The sequence below is a fragment of the Elephas maximus genome, chromosome X (genome assembly GCF_024166365.1).
Source record: "Elephas maximus indicus isolate mEleMax1 chromosome X, mEleMax1 primary haplotype, whole genome shotgun sequence".
NCBI lineage: Eukaryota > Metazoa > Chordata > Mammalia > Proboscidea > Elephantidae > Elephas > Elephas maximus.
Window position 1 is genome coordinate 164,490,915 of NC_064846.1, and position 18,734 is coordinate 164,509,648.

Sequence of the window (18,734 nt, forward strand, 5' to 3'; positions counted from 1 at the left end):
TGTGGTGTTGGGGAAGAATATTGAATACACCATGGACTGCCAAAAGAATGAACAAATCTGTCTTGGAAGAAGTACGGCCAGAATGTTCCTCAGAAGCAAGGATGGCAAGACTATGTCTCACATACTTTGGACATGTTGTCAGGAGGGATCAGTCCCTGGAGAAGGACATCATGCGTGGTAAGTAGAGGGTCAGTGAAAAAGAGGAAGATCCTTAATGAGATGGATTTACACAGTGGCTGCAACAATGGGTTCAAACATAGCAACAATAGTGAGGATGGTGCAGGACCAGGCAGTGTTTCATTCTGTTGTATATAGAGTTGGAACCGACTCGATGGCACCAAACAACAACAACACTATAGGAGGAGCCCTGGTGGCGTGGTGGTTAAGAGCTTGGCTGCTAACCAAAAGATCAGCAGTTCAAATCTACCAGCTGCTCCTTGGAAACCCTATGGAGCAGTTCTACTCTGTCCTATAGGGTCGCTGTGAGTTGGAACCAACTAGATGGCACTTAACAACAACAACATTATATGAGTCCCTGTGTAGTGTAAACAGTTAACACGTTCACTGTTAACCAAAAGGTTGGAGGTTTGAGTCCACCCAGTGGTGCCTCAGAAGAAAGGCCTGGTGATCTAGTTAGGCACAGGGGGGTGAAGTGTAAATAAAACAATTTGCACCTTGCATAGCACGTAATCTAGAATAGCCTCTATCTTGTGCGCCTGGTTAATAATATTAAATCGGCATTTAAGATTCAGCTTAAATGTCACCTTCTCTGGAATGCCTTTTCCTCTCTTCCCAGTCAAGTCGGGTGAATCACCCTTCTGTGCTCCTTGGCACCTTGTCATTACCTCTACTTTTGCGTGACCCACAGTCTAGTGTAGTTATCGGTTTAACTGCCTAGCTCTGCTTTCATTGGATTCTGAAATCCTTCTGGATTTTTTTTTTTAATCATCATGGTAGCTCACATATTATTAGCGCTAAACAAATGTTTCTGGAATAAATAAATAACTAAACTCTTGTAAGGAAAATAGCAAAATGTGAATGAGAGAAACTCCCCTCCCCTCCTTGTTCCATCTCAGCTGCTTCTCCGTAACATCACTCTTAAAATTGAAGGTGCTTATCTAAATATGTCACTATTTTCATCTTTGCTTCCCCCATCTGATTTGATAAATTTTAATGATTAAATTCTGAATAACTGGGGGGACTCCTTGAAATGTGTGCAATAGGTCCATTAATAGTAATATCTAATTAAAGCATTTTTAAAAAATGAGCAAAGTAATAGAATAAATCCATTAAGTTCCCATTAAATCCCTCCATGAAAGCGAACACTGTGCATTTAAGGGATTCTTAATGAAACATCATTCACCCAAATACTTCAGAAATTAATATGAAGCCTTCCACGCACAATATGTCTTCTGGAGGCATCCGCCTTGTTATGTGGCCCCCACAGTCAGAGCTCATCAACTCCTTAAGTTTATCACACTGAGGAGATTAAATTTCATGCTTTACTAAAGATTAATATAAAACTATCATTAAAGTGCATATTATTTATTAATCTTAAACAGATAACTGTGTCTTCTTACCAAAAGAACTTCAGAAACTGATGTATTATAGAGGATTTCAAACTTCCCATATAGGAAAAAACAAAAAGGATAAGAAAGGACATGCTTACTGTAGCTCTGTAGGTTTCTGGGGACTAGGAGTGAATAATTTATTCTGTGAAAAGAGGTGAAAAACCCTCAAGCCAACTGTCTTAGTTTCTCAGTGCTGCTGTAACAGAAATACAAGTGGGTAGCTTTAATGAACAGAAATTTATTTTCTCAGTTTAGGAAGCAAGAAGTCTGAATTCAGGGTGCTGGCTCTAGGGGAGGGCTCTTTGTCCACTCTTGGGGGAATCCTTGTCAGCTCCTCCAGCATCCTCTGCATTCCTTGGAGATCTCCAGGTGGCTCCTATCTTTCCTCCATCAGTACTTCCTTGATTCTGTGCCTAATCTGCTCTTTTTATATCTCAAAAGTGGTTAGGTTGAAGACACACCCCACACCGATATGCCCCCATTAACATAACAAAGAAAACCCTATTCCCAGATGGGATTATAACCACAGGCATAGGGGTTAGGGTTTACAACACATATTTCTGGGGGACACAGTTCAATCCCTAACAGCAGCCCAGACAGTGAGATGGCAGGAAAGTGAGTAGACAGGACTTCTCAGGAAAGTTTAGAGCTGCAGAGGGACAGAGTTTAGAGTAAAAGTAAATGACTGGGTGACTGGTGGAGTAACTGGGGTCAATAGAGGGGTACAACTGTGGGGATCAGCCCTCTTTGTAAAGTGGGGGACCTGTTGGTGCTCCCTTGTATGGTCACCAGGGACAGAGAGAAAAGAGGTTCTAGGGAAGTCCTTGTGGTCACATCAAACACGGAGAAGAAAAGAGAGGTGCTCTGGGGTGGTGAAAACTCCTCAAGAACTCAACTGCAGGAAAACTTCCTTTCTACTTTCTTGGTTGAGGGCGTCTTCAGTCTCTGTTCTGCCCTCCAGCTGTGTATTCTGGGGTGGCGGGTGGGGTGAGGCCACCTTGCCATGTTCCACTCAGATACCACAGATAGGGTGGAATTGAAGCACAAATCAAGTAATCCACCCTGTCACTCACAGAATGAGGTGTGGGGGGGAGTCAGGGGAGAAATGCCAGGAAGCATTGATTCACCATTTACTGAGGAAACCTTCACTCAATACGGATATGGATCAATCTATACCATTATTTAGAGACAGTAACGGGCAGCCAAGAATAACCAACAGCACGAAAGAAGGGCTCCAAAGTAAAGCCACACAGCAATGAATCCACAGGGAGCAAAGTTAAGTATGAATGAAGAGGAGCTAGAAAAGAGGAGGAAAAAAAAGTCTAATTAGTAATCTCAGGAAGTTTTGAAAATATTACACTCATTAAAAAAAAAATACAGCTTAAATAAAGATTCTACCAGAAAAGAACAAGATCTTGGCAAGTCAAAAATAACTAACCATTTAAAATACTCCTTAGAATTGCTGGTGACGCTGGGCACGACTAAAAAAAGAATATAATTTAGAAGACAAAATCACGGATTTTTTCACATAAGAGAAAACTAAGAACACAAACAGATGTAAATTTTGAGAGGAAAAAGAAAAGAAATGGAAGAAAGAACAGGCCACATAATGTCCATTTACTAGGAGTTTAGGTCAGAAAAAACGGTGGAGAAAAAAAAGAATTTAAAAAAGTAATAGAAAAAAATTCCCCTGAAAAGAAAACTTAAATCCTGATTGATTGAGCTCACAGAGCATCAACCTTAAACAGTGATGAATGGAGGGAAATAGGAAGAACTACCTCCCATCTTTGATGTCTCAGCAGTATCTGCCATTGGTTGAACACAAAGGAAACCATCTGGCAAAGGAGCAGAGGTGATGCCTCCCAGGTCATACAGGAAGGCAGAGAAGGGGAAAGACCAATGGAGACTCACCAGTCCATTACCATTAATTGGTTGGTTGATGTCTTCAATATGTAGCTGGCACTGTTCTAGATACTGGGGATATGACAATGAACAAGATAAAGTAGTTTCCCTCATAGATATTACATGTTAGTGAAGGGAGCATTATCAGTCAGGATTCTGAAGGGAAAGCAGAAATCACTTTAGGTACTCAAGGAATTTAATACAAGGATTGAGTATTACAAAACGACTAGAGGGGCAGGAAGAGTCAGGAAAGGCTCATACTAGCTCCCTGTTTTGTCACTAGGTTTCATGGATTGAGGAAGTTGCTACTGCTGACCAGGTCTATTGAACAACGCTGGATTTAAACAGAATATGACCAGAAACCACCCTTTACAATCAGAAAGAGAAAATGAAAGAACAGAGAGACAGCAGATACCAGGATAAAAAACAGCGTTGGAATAGATAATAGGAGACCAGGCTTATTTGTTTATGATAAGAATATTATGATGCACTCTAATCATTGGTCCATGAATAGACTTCTTTGTTTATTCATTTATTGATTCTTGATAATGTAATCAGCATCCACAAACACATCATCCAAACAAAAGCTAGGACATTTTCATTAATCTACATCTAGGAATATGGCGCCCCCTCCCATTCCAACCCCATCCCACATCCCCTGCTTTCCCTCTTACCCAAAGCAGGCATTGGGTTTAATTCCATGTTCATCTTTTACTTGCATTCCTTTTTATATAGTTTCATTGCATCTATCTGTATTCCTAAACAGTATTCATATTTTTAAGGATTTTTAACTTTACAGAGTATCATAAAAAAAACTATGGTAATTTTCTGGGAGTTACTTATTACTTCTTGTATGAAAACTAAAAAGCATCCATATTGCTCTGTGTCACTCTAGCTCATTTGTTCTGAATGCTTTATAATATTCCAAAGTGGAATACATGAAAAAATGATGAATCAAATTCTGTGCACCTGAGTTAAAAGGGCAGCAGGGAGAGTATCATGGTTTCATATTTTCCTTTAAATAAGTATGACGTATTTCGTGAATTTATCCACCTGTTTCTCATTATAATGTTCACTTAATATTGGCAGCTTTACTGGCTCATAAAAAATGATAAATGCACTTTTGGGTAAACCTGTAAAACCAAGTTGCAAACATTCAACTCTCAGCACTCTGACTTAATTTATCTTTTGTAATAAGGGCTAAATAAGTATATTCATATACCATATACATATGGATTTACCCTTCCTTTTAAAACACAGAAATGCCAACTGATGTTGAATGTCAAGTGTGTCAAACTGGCTGCTCAAATATCAGGGCACCTTTGTTTTTTTTTTTAATAACTTTTATTAAGCTTCAAGTGAACGTTTACAAATCCAATCAGTCTGTCACATATAAGTTTACATACATCTCACTCCCTACTCCCACTTGCTCTCCCCCTCTTGAGTCAGCCCTTTCAGTCTCTCCTTTCTTGACAATTTTGCCGGCTTCCCTCTCTCTCTATCCTCCCATCCCCCCTCCAGACAAGAGTTGCCAACACAATCTCAAGTGTCCACCCGATATAATTAGCTCACTCTTCATCAGCGTCACTCTCCCACCCGCTGACCAGTCCCTTTCATGTCTGATGAGTTGTCTTTGGGGATGGTTCCTGTCCTGTGCCAACAGAAGGTCTGGGGAGCATGGCCGCCGGGATTCCTCTAGTCTCAGTCAGACCATTAAGTTTGGTCTTTTTATGAGAATTTGGGGTCTGTATCCCACTGATCTCCTGCTCCCTCAGGGGTTATCCCACTGATCTCCTGCTCCCTCAGGGGTTATCCCACTGATCTCCTGCTCCCTCAGGGGTCCTCTGCTGTGCTCCCTGTCAGGGCAGTCATCGATTGTGGCCGGGCACCAACTAGTTCTTCTGGTCTCAGGATGATGTAGGTCTCTGGTTCATGTGGCCCTTTCTGTCTCTCGGGCTCTTAGTTGTCGTGTGGCCTTGGTGTTCTTCATTTTCCTTTGCTCCAGGTGGGTTGAGACACATTGATGCATCTTAGATGGCCACTTGTTAGCATTTAAGACCCCAGACGTCACCTTTCAAAGTGGGATGCAGAATGATTTCATAATAGAATTATTTTGCCAATTGACTTAGAAGTCCTCTCAAACCATGTTCCCCAGACCCCCGCCCTTGCTCCGCTGACCTTTGAAGCATTCATTTTATCCCGGAAACTTCTTTGCTTTTGGTCCAGTCCAATTGAGCTGACCTTCCATGTATTGAGTGTTGTCCTTCCCTTCACCTAAAGCAGTTCTTATCTACTGATTAATCAATAAAAAACCCTCTCCCACCCTCCCTCCTTCCCCACCTTGTAACCACAAAAGTATGTGTTCTTCTCAGGTTTACTATTTCTCAAGATCTTATAATAGTGGTCTTATACAATATTTGTCCTTTTGCCTCTGACTCATTTCGCTCAGCATAATGCCTTCCAGGTTCCTCCATGTTATGAAATGTTTCACAGATTCGTCACTGTTCTTTATCGATGCGTAGTATTCCATTGTGTGAATATACCACAATTTATTTACCCATTCATCCATTGATGGACACCTTGGTTGCTTCCAGCTTTTTGCTATTGTAAACAGAGCTGCAATAAACATGGGTGTGCATATATCTGTTTGTATGAAGGCTATTGTATCTCTAGGGTATATTCCGAGGAGTGGGATTTCTGGGTTGTATGGTAGTTCTATTTCTAACTGTTTAAGATAATGCCAGATAGATTTCCAAAGTGGTTGTACCATTTTACATTCCCACCAGCAGTGTATGAGAGTTCCCATCTCTCCGCAGCCTCTCCAACATTTATTATTTTGTGTTTTTTGGATTAATGCCAGCCTTGCTGGTGTGAGATGGAATCTCATCGCAGTTTTAATTTGCATTTCTCTAATGGCTAATGATTGAGAGCATTTTCTCATGTATCTGTTGGCTGCCTGAATATCTTCTTTAGTGAAATGTGTGTTCATATCCTTTGCCCACTTCTTGATTGGGTTGTTTGTCTTTTTGTGGTTGAGTTTTGACAGAACCATGTAGATTTTAGAGATCAGGCGCTGGTCGGAGATGTCATAGCTGAAAATTCTTTCCCAGTCTGTAGGTGGTCTTTTTACTCTTTTGGTGAAGTCTTTAGATGAGCATAGGTGTTTGATTTTTAGGAGCTCCCAGTTATCGGGTTTCTCTTCATCATTTTTGGTAATGTTTTGTATTCTGTTTATACCTTGTATTAGGGCTCCTAGGGTTGTCCCAATTTTTTCTTCCATGATCTTTATTGTTTTAGTCTTTATGTTTAGGTCTTTGATCCACTTGGAGTTAGTTTTTGTGCATGGTGTGAGGTATGGGTCCTGTTTAATTTTTTTTGCAAATGGATATCCAGTTATGCCAGCACCATTTGTTAAAAAGGCTATCTTTTCCCCAATTAATTGACACTGGTCCTTTGTCAAATATCAGCTGCTCATACGTGGATGGACCTATGTCTGGGTTCTCAATTCTGTTCCATTGGTCTATGTGTCTGTTGTTGTACCAATACCAGGCTGTTTTGACTACTGTGGCTGTATAGTAGGTTCTGAAGTCAGGTAAGGTGAGGCCTCCCACTTTCTTCTTCTTTTTCAGTAGTGCTTTGCTTATCCGGGGCTTCTTTCCCTTCCATATGAAATTGGTGATTTGTTTCTCTATCCCCTTAAAATATGACATTGGAATTTGGATCGGAAGTGCGTTAAATGTATAGATGGCTTTTGGTAGAATCGACATTTTTACTATGTTAAGTCTTCCTATCCATGAGCAAGGTATGTTTGTCCACTTAAGTATGTCCTTTTGAATTTCTTGTCGTAGAGCTTTGTAGTTTTCTTTGTATAGGTCTTTTACATCCTTGGTAAGATTTATTCCTAAGTATCTTATCTTCTTGGGGGCTACTGTGAATTGTATTGATTTGGTTATTTCCTCTTCGGTGTTCTTTTTGTTGATGTAGAGGAATCCAAGTGATTTTTGTATGTTTATTTTATAACCCGAGACTCTGCCAAACTCTTCTATTAGTTTCAGTAGTTTTCTGGAGGATTCCTTAGGGTTTTCTGTGTATATAATCATGTCATCTGCAAATAGTGATAACTTTACTTCTTCCTTGCCAATCCGGATACCTTTTATTTCTTTGTCTAGCCTAATTGCCCTGGCTAGGACTTCTAGCACGATGTTGAATAAGAGCGGTGATAAAGGGCATCCTTGTCTGGTTCCCGTTCTCAAGGGAAATGCTTTCAGGTTCTCTCCATTTAGAGTGATATTGGCTGTTGGCTTTGTATAGATGCCCTTTATTATGTTGAGGAATTTTCCTTCAATTCCTATTTTGGTAAGAGTTTTTATCATAAATGGGTGCTGGACTTTGTCAAATGCCTTTTCTGCATCAATTGATAAGATCATGTGGTTTTTGTCTTTTGTTTTATTTATGTGATGGATTACATTAATGGTTTTTCTGATATTAAACCAGCCTTGCATACCTGGTATAAATCCCACTTGATCAGGGTGAATTATTTTTTTGATGTGTTGTTGGATTCTATTGGCTAGGATTTTGTTGAGGATTTTTGCATCTATGTTCATGAGGGATATAGGTCTATAATTTTCTTTTTTGTAATGTCTTTACCTGGTTTTGGTATCAGGGAGATGGTGGCTTCATAGAATGAGTTGGGTAGTATTCCGTCATTTTCTATGCTTTGGAATACCTTCAGAAGTAGTGGTGTTAACTCTTCTCTGAAAGTTTGGTAGAACTCTGCAGTGAAGCCGTCCGGGCCAGGGCTTTTTTTTGTTGAGAGTTTTTTGATTACCGTTTCAATCTCTTTTTTTGTTATGGGTCTATTTAGTTGTTCTACTTCTGAATGTGTTAGTTTAGGTAGGTAGTGTTTTTCCAGGAATTCATCCATTTCTTCTGGGTTTTCAAATTTGTTAGAGTACAATTTTTCATAATAATCTGAAATGATTCTTTTAATTTCATTTGGTTCTGTTGTGATGTGGTCCTTCTGGTTTCTTATTCGGGTTATTTGTTTCCTTTCCTGTATTTCTTTAGTCAGTCTAGCCAATGGTTTATCAATTTTGTTAATTTTTTCAAAGAACCAGCTTTTGGCTTTGTTAATTCTTTCAATTGTTTTTCTGTTCTCTAATTCATTTAGTTCAGCTCTAATTTTTATTATTTGTTTTCTTCTGGTGCCTTCTGGATTCTTTTGTTGCTCACTTTCTATTTGTTCAAGTTGTAGGGACAGTTCTCTGATTTTGGCTCTTTCTTCTTTTTGTATGTGTGCATTTATGGATATAAATTGGCCTCTGAGCACTGCTTTTGCTGTGTCCCAGAGGTTTTGATAGGAAGTATTTTCATTCTTGTTGCTTTCTAAGAATTTCCTTATTCCCTCCTTGATGTCTTCTATAACCCAGTCTTTTTTCAGGAGGGTATTGTTCATTTTCCAAGTATTTGATTTCTTTTCCCTAGTTTTGCTGTTATTGATTTCTAGCTTCATTGCCTTGTGGTCTGAGAAGATGCTTTGTAATATTTCGATGTTTTGGATTCTGCAAAGATTTGTTTTATGACCTAATATGTGGTCTATTCTAGAGAATGTTCCATGTGCACTAGAAAAAAAAGTATATTTTGCAGCAGTTGGGTGGAGAGTTCTGTATAAGTCAATGAGGTCAAGTTGGTTGATTGTTGTAATTAGATCTTCCGTGTCTCTATTGAGCTTCTTACTGGATGTCCTGTCCTTCTCCGAAAGTGGTGTGTTGAAGTCTCCTACTATAATTGTGGAGGTATCTATCTCACTTTTCAATTCTGTTAAATTTTGATTTATGTATCTTGCAGCCCTGTCATTGGGTGCATAAATATTTAATATGGTTATATCTTCCTGATCAATTGTCCCTTTTATCATTATATAGTGTCCTTCTTTATCCTTTGTGGTGGATTTAAGTCTAAAGTCTATTTTGTCAGAAATTAATATTGCTACTCCTCTTCTTTTTTGCTTATTGTTTGCTTGATATATTTTTTTCCATCCTTTGAGTTTTAGTTTGTTTGTGTCTCTAAGTCTAAGGTGTGTCTCTTGTAGGCAGCATATAGATGGATCGTGTTTCTTTATCCAGTCTGTGACTCTCTGTCTCTTTATTGGTGCATTTAGTCCATTTACATTCAGGGTAATTATAGATAAATAAGTTTTTAGTGCTGTCATTTTGATGCCTTTTTATGTGTGTTGTTGAGAATTTCATTTTTCCGCATACTTTTTTGTGCTGAGGCGTTTTTCTTAGTAAATTGTGAGATCCTCATTTTCATAGTGTTTGACTTTATGTTAGTTGAGTCGTTACGTTTTTCTTGGTTTTTATCTTGAGTTACAGAGTTGTTATACCTTTTTGTGGTTACCTTATTATTTACCCCTATTTTTCTAAGTAAAAACCTAACTTGTATTGTTCTATATCGCCTTGTATCACTCTCCATATGGCAGTTCAATGCCTCCTGTATTTAGTCCCTCTTTTTGATTATTGTGATCTTTTACCTATTGACTTCCATGATTCCCTGTTATGTGTATTTTTTTTAATTAATCTTAATTTGTTTGTTTTTGTGATTTCCCTATTTGAGTTGATATCAGGACGTTCTGTTTTGTGACCTTGTGTTGTGCTGATATCTGATATTATTGGTTCTCTGACCAAACAATATCCTTTAGTATTTCTTGTAGCTTTGGTTTGGTTTTTGCAAATTCTCTAAACTTGTGTTTGTCTGTAAATATCTTAATTTCGCCTTCATATTTCAGAGAGAGTTTTGCTGGATATATGATCCTTTGCTGGCAGTTTTTCTCCTTCAGTGTTCTGTATATGTCGTCCCATTCCCTTCTTGCCTGCATGGTTTCTGCTGAGTAGTCTGAACTTATTCTTATTGATTCTCCCTTGAAGGAAACCTTTCTTTTCTCCCTGGCTGCTTTTAAAATTTTCTGTTTATCTTTGGTTTTGGTGAGTTTGATGATAATATGTCTTGGTGTTTTTCTTTTTGGATCAATCTTAAATGGGGTTCGATGAGCATCTTGGATAGATATCCTTTCGTCTTTCATGATGTCAGGGAAGTTTTCTGTCAGGAGTTCTTCAACTATTTTCTCTGTGTTTTCTGTCCCCCCTCCCTGTTCTGGGACTCCAGTCATCCGCAGGTTATCCTTCTTGATAGAGTCCCACATAATTCTTAGGGTTTCTTCATTTTTTTTAATTCTTTTATCTGATTTTTTTCCAGCTATGTTGGTGTTGATTCCCTGGTCCTCCAGATGTCCCAATCTGCATTCTAATTGCTTGAGTCTACTCCTCTGACTTCCTATTGCGTTGTATAATTCTGTAATTTTATTGTTAATCTTTTGGATTTCTACATGTTGTCTCTCTGTGGATTCTTGCAACTTATTAATTTTTCCACTATGTTCTTCAATAATCTTTTTGAGTTCTTCAACAGTTTTATCGGTGTTCCTTGGCTTTTTCTGCAGTTATCCTAATTTCATTTGTGATATCTTTAAGCATTCTGTAAATTAGTTTTTTATATTCTGTATCTGATAATTCCAGGATTGTATCTTCATTTGGGAAAGATTTTGATTCTTTTGTTTGGGGGGTTGGAGAAGCTGTCATGGTCTGCTTCTTTAAGTGGTTTGATATGGATTGTTGTCTCCGAGCCATCACTGGGAAACTAGTTTTTCCAGAAAATCTGCTGTGTCCAGTCCAAATCCCGGCGAGACGGTTCCCTGGCTGGGACGCTGCTCTTCCTGCTCCAAGACCAGTCACTGCCTCCCGGGGACTTCTCCTACCGGCTGCGTCTCACGCCGCCTGCAGAACCGGCTGGTCTCCCTCCCGGGGTTAGTTCAGGGGGGTGGAGCAGCTCTCTGTGCTTGTGCCGTACCTGACTGGTACGCTGGCTCCAGGCTCTGGAAACAATCGCTGCTTCCCCATATTAGTTCGTTCTCCATCTCTAAATCTGTGTTTGTTGTTCAGGGTTCGTAGATTGTTATGTATGTGATTGATTCACTTGTTTTTCCGTGTCTTTGTTGTAAGAGGGATCTGAGGTAGCGTCTGCCTAGTCCGCCATCTTGGCTCCGCCCCCCCCAGGGCACCTTTGGTTTTGATGAAATGATGTTCCAAATGGAGGGCAACTCTCAGTAAAGTTCTAACCAAAATACACAACAATCTTCTTTAGATTTATACCAGTGATTGCTTTCCTTTACGTTACAATACTTTGTGCTTCCACGTCAATTGAGTTAGATCCCAGGTTTACCTAAGAGTGTTGTTTTTTGTTCTTTATGTGAATGACCAGTTGTTCACTCAAAACCTTTGTGAGATGGAGGGCATCTCTGTTGTATAGGACAGTCTCACACAATGCAAGATTCTGAACTTTCATTCACAACTTCCAGAACTGTCTACCTCCCCAAACAGTTACTGTGACATCGAAACACCTCCATGACTTTCCAAAATGCCTGGTGGGTGAAACACTGTTTTTATTGAGACCCACTGATGCAAGGAGTGTGGATGAGAAGAGTTCAGAGGAACTCTTCAATATTCAAGGGCCAGCAAAGGAGACCAACAAGGAGTGATCAGTGAGGAAGAAGAAAGCTAGGAGACCAAGGAGCTCCCTACGCCAAGGGAAGAAATCAAGAAATATTGAGCAGAGAAAAGCAGATGAATAGATCATTAAACCACCAGACGATCCAAATATTTATGTTAGGCTTAGGAATATAATCAAGTACATCTTCTAAGTCATTCATAAACATCTATTTAAATCCTCTATACCTGACATTGCACCATTCATTATTCATTCAGCAAACAGTAATTGAAAGGAAGAGTGCCACAGTGAATAGGGCAGAGCCTAATGGAGTTAGAGTCAGATCTGAATTTGAATCCTGGATCCTCTCCCTATTAACCATGTGACTTCATTCATTAAAAAGAATTATGAGCACTCTTTTCCTGACATGGTACTGGAAAGACCTCGATGAACAAGACAAACCTCATGATCTACTTCAATTCTTCTAAGCCTCTGTATTAGTCAGCTGGGTATAAACCACCCCAACACTCAGTGGCACACAACAGGGAGCGTTTATTGTCATGCTGACAGATGTGTGTGTTGGCTGGGGTGGTTCTGCTTCAAACAACAGGTCTGTGGGACAGCTAAGATGGCTCCACTCCGTGTGCTTCTCATTCTTCAGAGACCAGCAGGCTGCCCTGGGAATGCTCATCCCTTGGCGATGGCCAAAGCACAAAATGTCTAGCTCCACTGAACAAGCATGTTTCAAGTCTTAACTTACATCATGTTCCCTAACATCCACTGGCCAAAGAGAGTCACATGGCCATGCTCAACGGCAATGGGACGGGAAAGTATATTCATCCACGGTGGGAGGGATGCAGACTGAATATTTGCTGTACAATAATCCCAAATAGAATGGCCTGAATTGCCTAATATGTAAAATGAGGATAATGATATATAATTTTCAAGATTATTATTTTATCTGAGTTAAGGTATACAAAACCCTAGTGCCTGGTTAAGTCCATTATATGCTAATTATTTTATAATTCACTTTGAATGATTCAAAGTTCCTTCTGACATAAAATAACAGAAGCTACTAAAGGGACCAGCCAACCCAATGTGTTGCTGTCCCGTTGATTCCAACTCATAGCGACCCTATAGAACAGAGTAGAACTGCCCCAGTGGGTTTCCAAGGAGCGGCTGGTGGATTCGAACTGCCAACCTTTTGGTTAGCAGCCAAGCTCTTAACCACTGTACCACCAGGGCTCCTACTAAAGGGAGGAAGTCACCAGTTGCTGTACAAAGAGCATGCCATTCAGTAGAATATGCCTCTCCTTGTTTGAACATAGGAAACCCTGGTGGCATAGTGGTTAAGAGATATGGTTGCTAACCAAAAGGTTGGCAGTTCAAATCCACCAGGCACTCCTTGGAAACCCTGTGAGGCAGTTCTACTCTGTCTTATAGAGTCGCTATGAATCAGAATCTACTTGATGGCAATGGGCTGGTTTAAACGCAATTGGAGTTTCTGCCTAATCTTCTTCTTTCCAACAACCCAATCTTTTTTATTTCCTGGGAATGCCCATTTTACATGTGGTATTTCTAGAAGTTTGTGGGATGTCCATTGAACAATTTCTCCTTTAAATATGATCATATTATCTAATATATTAGTGTTAAAAGCCTAGATCTAATGCACTTCTGACTTTATTTCCTACAAGCTCTCTGGCCTGCACAAAGAAGTAGAATTTTCTCTTCTCAGAGACACTTGCCACAGTTGCATTAAGAAGAAACGAATGCAATTTGTTTGATCTTAGAGACATGCTGTTTTGTAGATAATGAAAATAAATGAAGCATACCAGTTAATTTTGTTCTTTCTATCACAGATGGGGCCTCATGTTAAAGAAATCTCTCAATCAAATAAATTTTTTATTTGACACTGAAGACCCAGTGAATTAGAGAGCTAATGGAGTCACCCTCTCTCTGTTCATTTAAAGATGGATAAGCAAGGGCACCAGATATTTGCTACCTAACTTCCATCATTCTCTGAGCTGCAGACATTATAAATTCCAAGTCTTCTTGTCATCGCTGCCTATTTTTAACCAATGAAAAGCTGGAAAGTTCTTCTTTATAGACCTTAAGATAGATATCAGCACCGGACAAAAAACACCAGAGACTTTCATGTTTTCCCTTTTTTTCCCTTAAAAAAAAAGAAAGAAAGAAAAAGTGCTCTTCTCTCCAAAGTTTCGAAGGCACTTTTTCTTTCTTTCTTTTTTTTTAAGGGAAAAAAAGGGTCAGTGAGAAAAATAAATAAATTGCAACAAAGAGAAATACCAAGTAAATACAGCAGAAGGGAAGCCTGGGGTTGGGGAGAATGCAGGGGCGTGCAGAGTTCTGGTTGGTGCTTTCAGAAACAGGAATTTTACACTTACACAAATTCTTCTAGAAATCATTAAGAATCTATTTTGCAAAAGCTTAAGACCTGTGGCCCCAAAGCCAAAGACAGATCCCTTTCAGAGGCACAGAATGCTTTCACAAAATGATTCTCTGTCACTTTTTGAATATCTTTCTCACGAATCCTTTACCATGTGACCTTGTGCAGAGATGAGGGAACCTGAGATTCAGGGAGGTCATGTCCAATAGACATTCCGCCATGCCCAGGGTGAGCGTTTTAGGATTGCTCCCTGCTGACCAATGATTTACCAGAACTCTCCTGATTTATTTCCTAGTGACATAATAGCAGTATGCAGAGATAATCATGCACAATTATTTATTTATGAAAATCAGATGGTATAGTACATAATATTCAGCAATCACTTATCTAATTTAACAATACACTGTGCTTATCTTTTCTTGCCAATATATATGGCTCTGATACATTCTTTTTAAAAGCTGCATCGTATTCACTTAAATGAGTGGCTCTTAAGGGGAAATGAGAGTGATTTTGCCACCCAGGGGACACTTGGCAATGTCTGGAGACATTTTTGGCTGTCAACCCAGGGGAGGGGTGCTATGGCATCTAGTGGGTAGAGGCCAGGGATGCTGCTGAACATTTTACAATGCGCACGACAACCCCCATCGCAAAGGATGATCTGGCCTCAAATGTCAATAGTGCTGAGGTAGAGAATTCTGGAAAACAGATGTACCACAATTCACCTAACAGATTCTCTATTGATGGGCATTTAAAGTATTTCCAATTTGCTGTACTACAGAAGCAGTGAATGTCCTCAAATCTGCATGTTTGTACATCATTCCAAATACTACTTTAGGATAGATACCCAGAAGAATAATTTCTTGGTCAAAGAGTATGCCACCAAGGGGTTATATATATTACCAAGGAGAACTGTTGTCATTGTAAGGTGCCGTTGAGGCTGTCTCTTTTTTATTCATTGTCTAGCTTTTGCATGCATATGAGGTGATTGAAAATATCACATCTTAGGTCAGGCCCACCCTAGTCCTCATGGTGAAATCTTTGCTTTTCAACACTTTAAAGAGGTCTTTTGCAGCAGATTTCCCCAATGCAATGAGTCATTTGATTTCTTTTTTGCAAAATTATTTTTATTTATTTTTTAATTTACTTTAGATGAAGGTTTACAGAGCAAACTAGCTTCTTGTTAAACAATTAATATACACATTGTTTTGTGACATTGGTTGCCAACCCCAAGACATGTCAACACTCTCCTGTTCTCGACCTTAGGTTCCCCATTACCAGCTTTCCTGTCCCCTCCTGCCTTTTCATCCTTGCCCCTGGGCTGATGTGTTCATTTAGTCTCATTTTGTTTTATGGGCCTGTCTAATCCTTGGCTGAAGGGTTAACCTCAGGAGTGACTTCATTACTCAGCTAAAAAGGTGTCCAGGGGCCACACTGGGTTTCTCCAGTCTCTGTCAGACCAGTAAGTCTGGGTCTTTTTTTTTTTTTGAGTCAGAATTTTGTTCTATATTTTTCTCCAGCTGTGTCTGGGACCTTCTATTGTGATCTCTGTCAGAGCAGTAAACAGAGAAATTATTGAAGTTGTAAAGAACTTCATTTTACTTGAATCCACAAGCAACACCTATGAAAGCAAGCAGTCAAGAAATCAAACAGTGCATTGCACTGGGCAAATCTGTAGCAAAAGACCTCTTTCAAGAGTTAAAAAGCAAAGATGTCACTTTGAGGACTAATGTGTGGCTGACCCAAACTGTGGTGATTTCAATCACCTCATATGCATGTGAAAGCTGGACAATGAATAAGAAGACCAAAGAAAAATGGATGCCTTTGAATTATGGTGTTGGTGAAGAATATTGAATATACTGTGGACTGCCAGAAGAACAACTCGACGGCAGTGGTGGTTTGGCCAGAAGAACGAACAAATCTGTCTTGGAAGAAGTACAGCCAGAATGCTCATTAGAAATGACAATGGCGAGGCTTCATATTACATACTTTGGACATCTTGTCAGGAGGGACCAGTCCCTGGAGAAGGACATCATGCTTGGTAGAGCAGAGGGTCAGGGAAAAAGAGGAAGATCCTCAATGAGATGGACTGACACAAGTGGCTGCAACCATGGGCTCAAACATAGCAATAATTGTGAAGATGGCACAGGTCCGGGAAGTGTTTCGTTCCGTTGTACATAGGGTTGCCATAAGTTGGAACCAACTTGACAGCACCTAATAAAAACATTGTGGTGAAATATATATAATAAAAAATTTTATGTTCAGCTTTTCCAAAGCAGCTGCACCATTTTATAATCCCACCTGCAACGGATGAGAATTACAATTCCTCCACTTCTTCATCAACACTTGTTATTGTCAGGCTTTATTATAGCCTCATTGTGGGCAGAAGTGGTATCTCATTATGGATTTTTTTGCATTTCTCTAATGATGCTGAGCATCTTTTGCTACGCTTATTGGCTATTTGTATGTCTTCTTTGGAAAAATGTCTAGTCAAATCCTTTGCCCACTTTTTAATTGGGTTATTTGTCTTTTTATCATTGAGTTGTAAGTGTTCTTTATATATTCTGGATACAAGTCCCTTTTCAGACAAATGATTTGAAAATATTTTCTCCCATTCAGTGGATTTTCTTTTCATTTTCTTGATAGTGTTCTTCAAAGCACAAAAGTTTTTCATTTTGATGAAGTCCAATTTATCTTTTTTGTGTGTTTTTTGGTTGGTTGTACTTTAGTATTTTATCTAAGAAAATATTGTGTAATCCAAGGTCACAAAGATTTACATCTATGTTTTCTTCTAAGAGTTTTATTGTTTTACTCTAACATTTAGGTCTTTGATCCATTTTGGGTTAATTTTCTTATATAGTGGGAGGCAGAGTTCCACCTTCATTCTTTTGCATGTGGATATCCAGTTGTTCCAGCACCATTTGTTGAAATAACTATGCTTTTCTCATTCAGTTATTCCTTTCATTTCTTGACTGCTGCTTCCATGGATGTTGACTGTGGATCCAACTTGAACAACAAAAGGTTATATGAATATACATTTGTCCCCAAAATATGTGAAGATGTGTGGTTCCTCAAACACTCTTTGGATATGATACATTTTTTAAAGCTTTGCCAAACTCGTTGATAAATGGCTTTCTAATTCTTTATTATAATTTGCCTTTTATTGTTAGCAAGATTAAACATCTTTTAAAATGTCTGCCTATCTTTAGTCTTTTTTTTTCTTTTGTAAATTGTCTGTTTATGTCCTTGATTATCTTTCTATTGAGTTATTTGCCTTTATCTTGGCGATTTGAAGGAAGTTTTTCTCTCATAGGTGTTGCAAATACCTTTTGCTAGTTTACCAGTTGTCTTTCAACACTGGTAACATTTGAAAATGTAGAAGTGTCATGGTTTTACAAATTTATCTTAATCCAAATACTTTCACCTGGGGTTTCTGTCATATTTAGAAATGCTTTCCCCAATACACACAATAACAATACACACCTATGTTCTCTTCTAGTACTTTCACAGTTCCTTTTTGGTTTGTTTGTCAGTGTGCTTTATATTGAATCCTTTTCATCTAGCTGGAATTTATTTTAGCGCAAATAATGTTAACCCACTGACTCCTCCTAATATAGTCATCACAGCATCACAGGAACAAGTCAAGCAGAGCTTCCTGTTGCAGAGAATCAACTCGTAACCTCACCATCTGTAATCCTTTCTGGAACACCTGCCAAGTTTCTTCATAACATCACTCACAGGCAGGAATGATCCCTAACACTAGTATTGAGCTTAAGAACTGACAAGCTTTCACATTAGTTTTATATCTCGTATTATTTTATTTAGTCATATTACTTAACTTAGTCACATTTCATAGTATTTTATCTTCATAACTCATTTTTAAAGCTGGTTATATTATTCCCCTTTATAGAGGAGGCACAGTTAATGCTGTCAGCTTGGCCATAAATTTCTTGAGAACACTGAGTGTGGTTTGGTTATGTTTTTCCTCTCCAGTGCAGTGCACATTGCATCTATGAATAAATGTCTGGTTGGCCCAAGGTCACATTTTACTATGCAAAGGGATGATCAGGTTGATGGGATAGTTGATGCTTCTTGTCTCTACTTGATTTAGCTCTAACTGAGCCCTAATGTCACCCTCAAGAGAAACTGTCTGTACCATACTGGGTGATTTTGTTTTCTTCCAGTTGATTTTTGTACTATCTATCCTTTTTGTACTTTTCTCTATGTAAATTAAAGATAAATAATTTGAAATCACCCAGAATTAAGGTTAGCATGGGATACAGATATTTTAAAAAAAAAGGTCAATAAATTAATATTTTTGA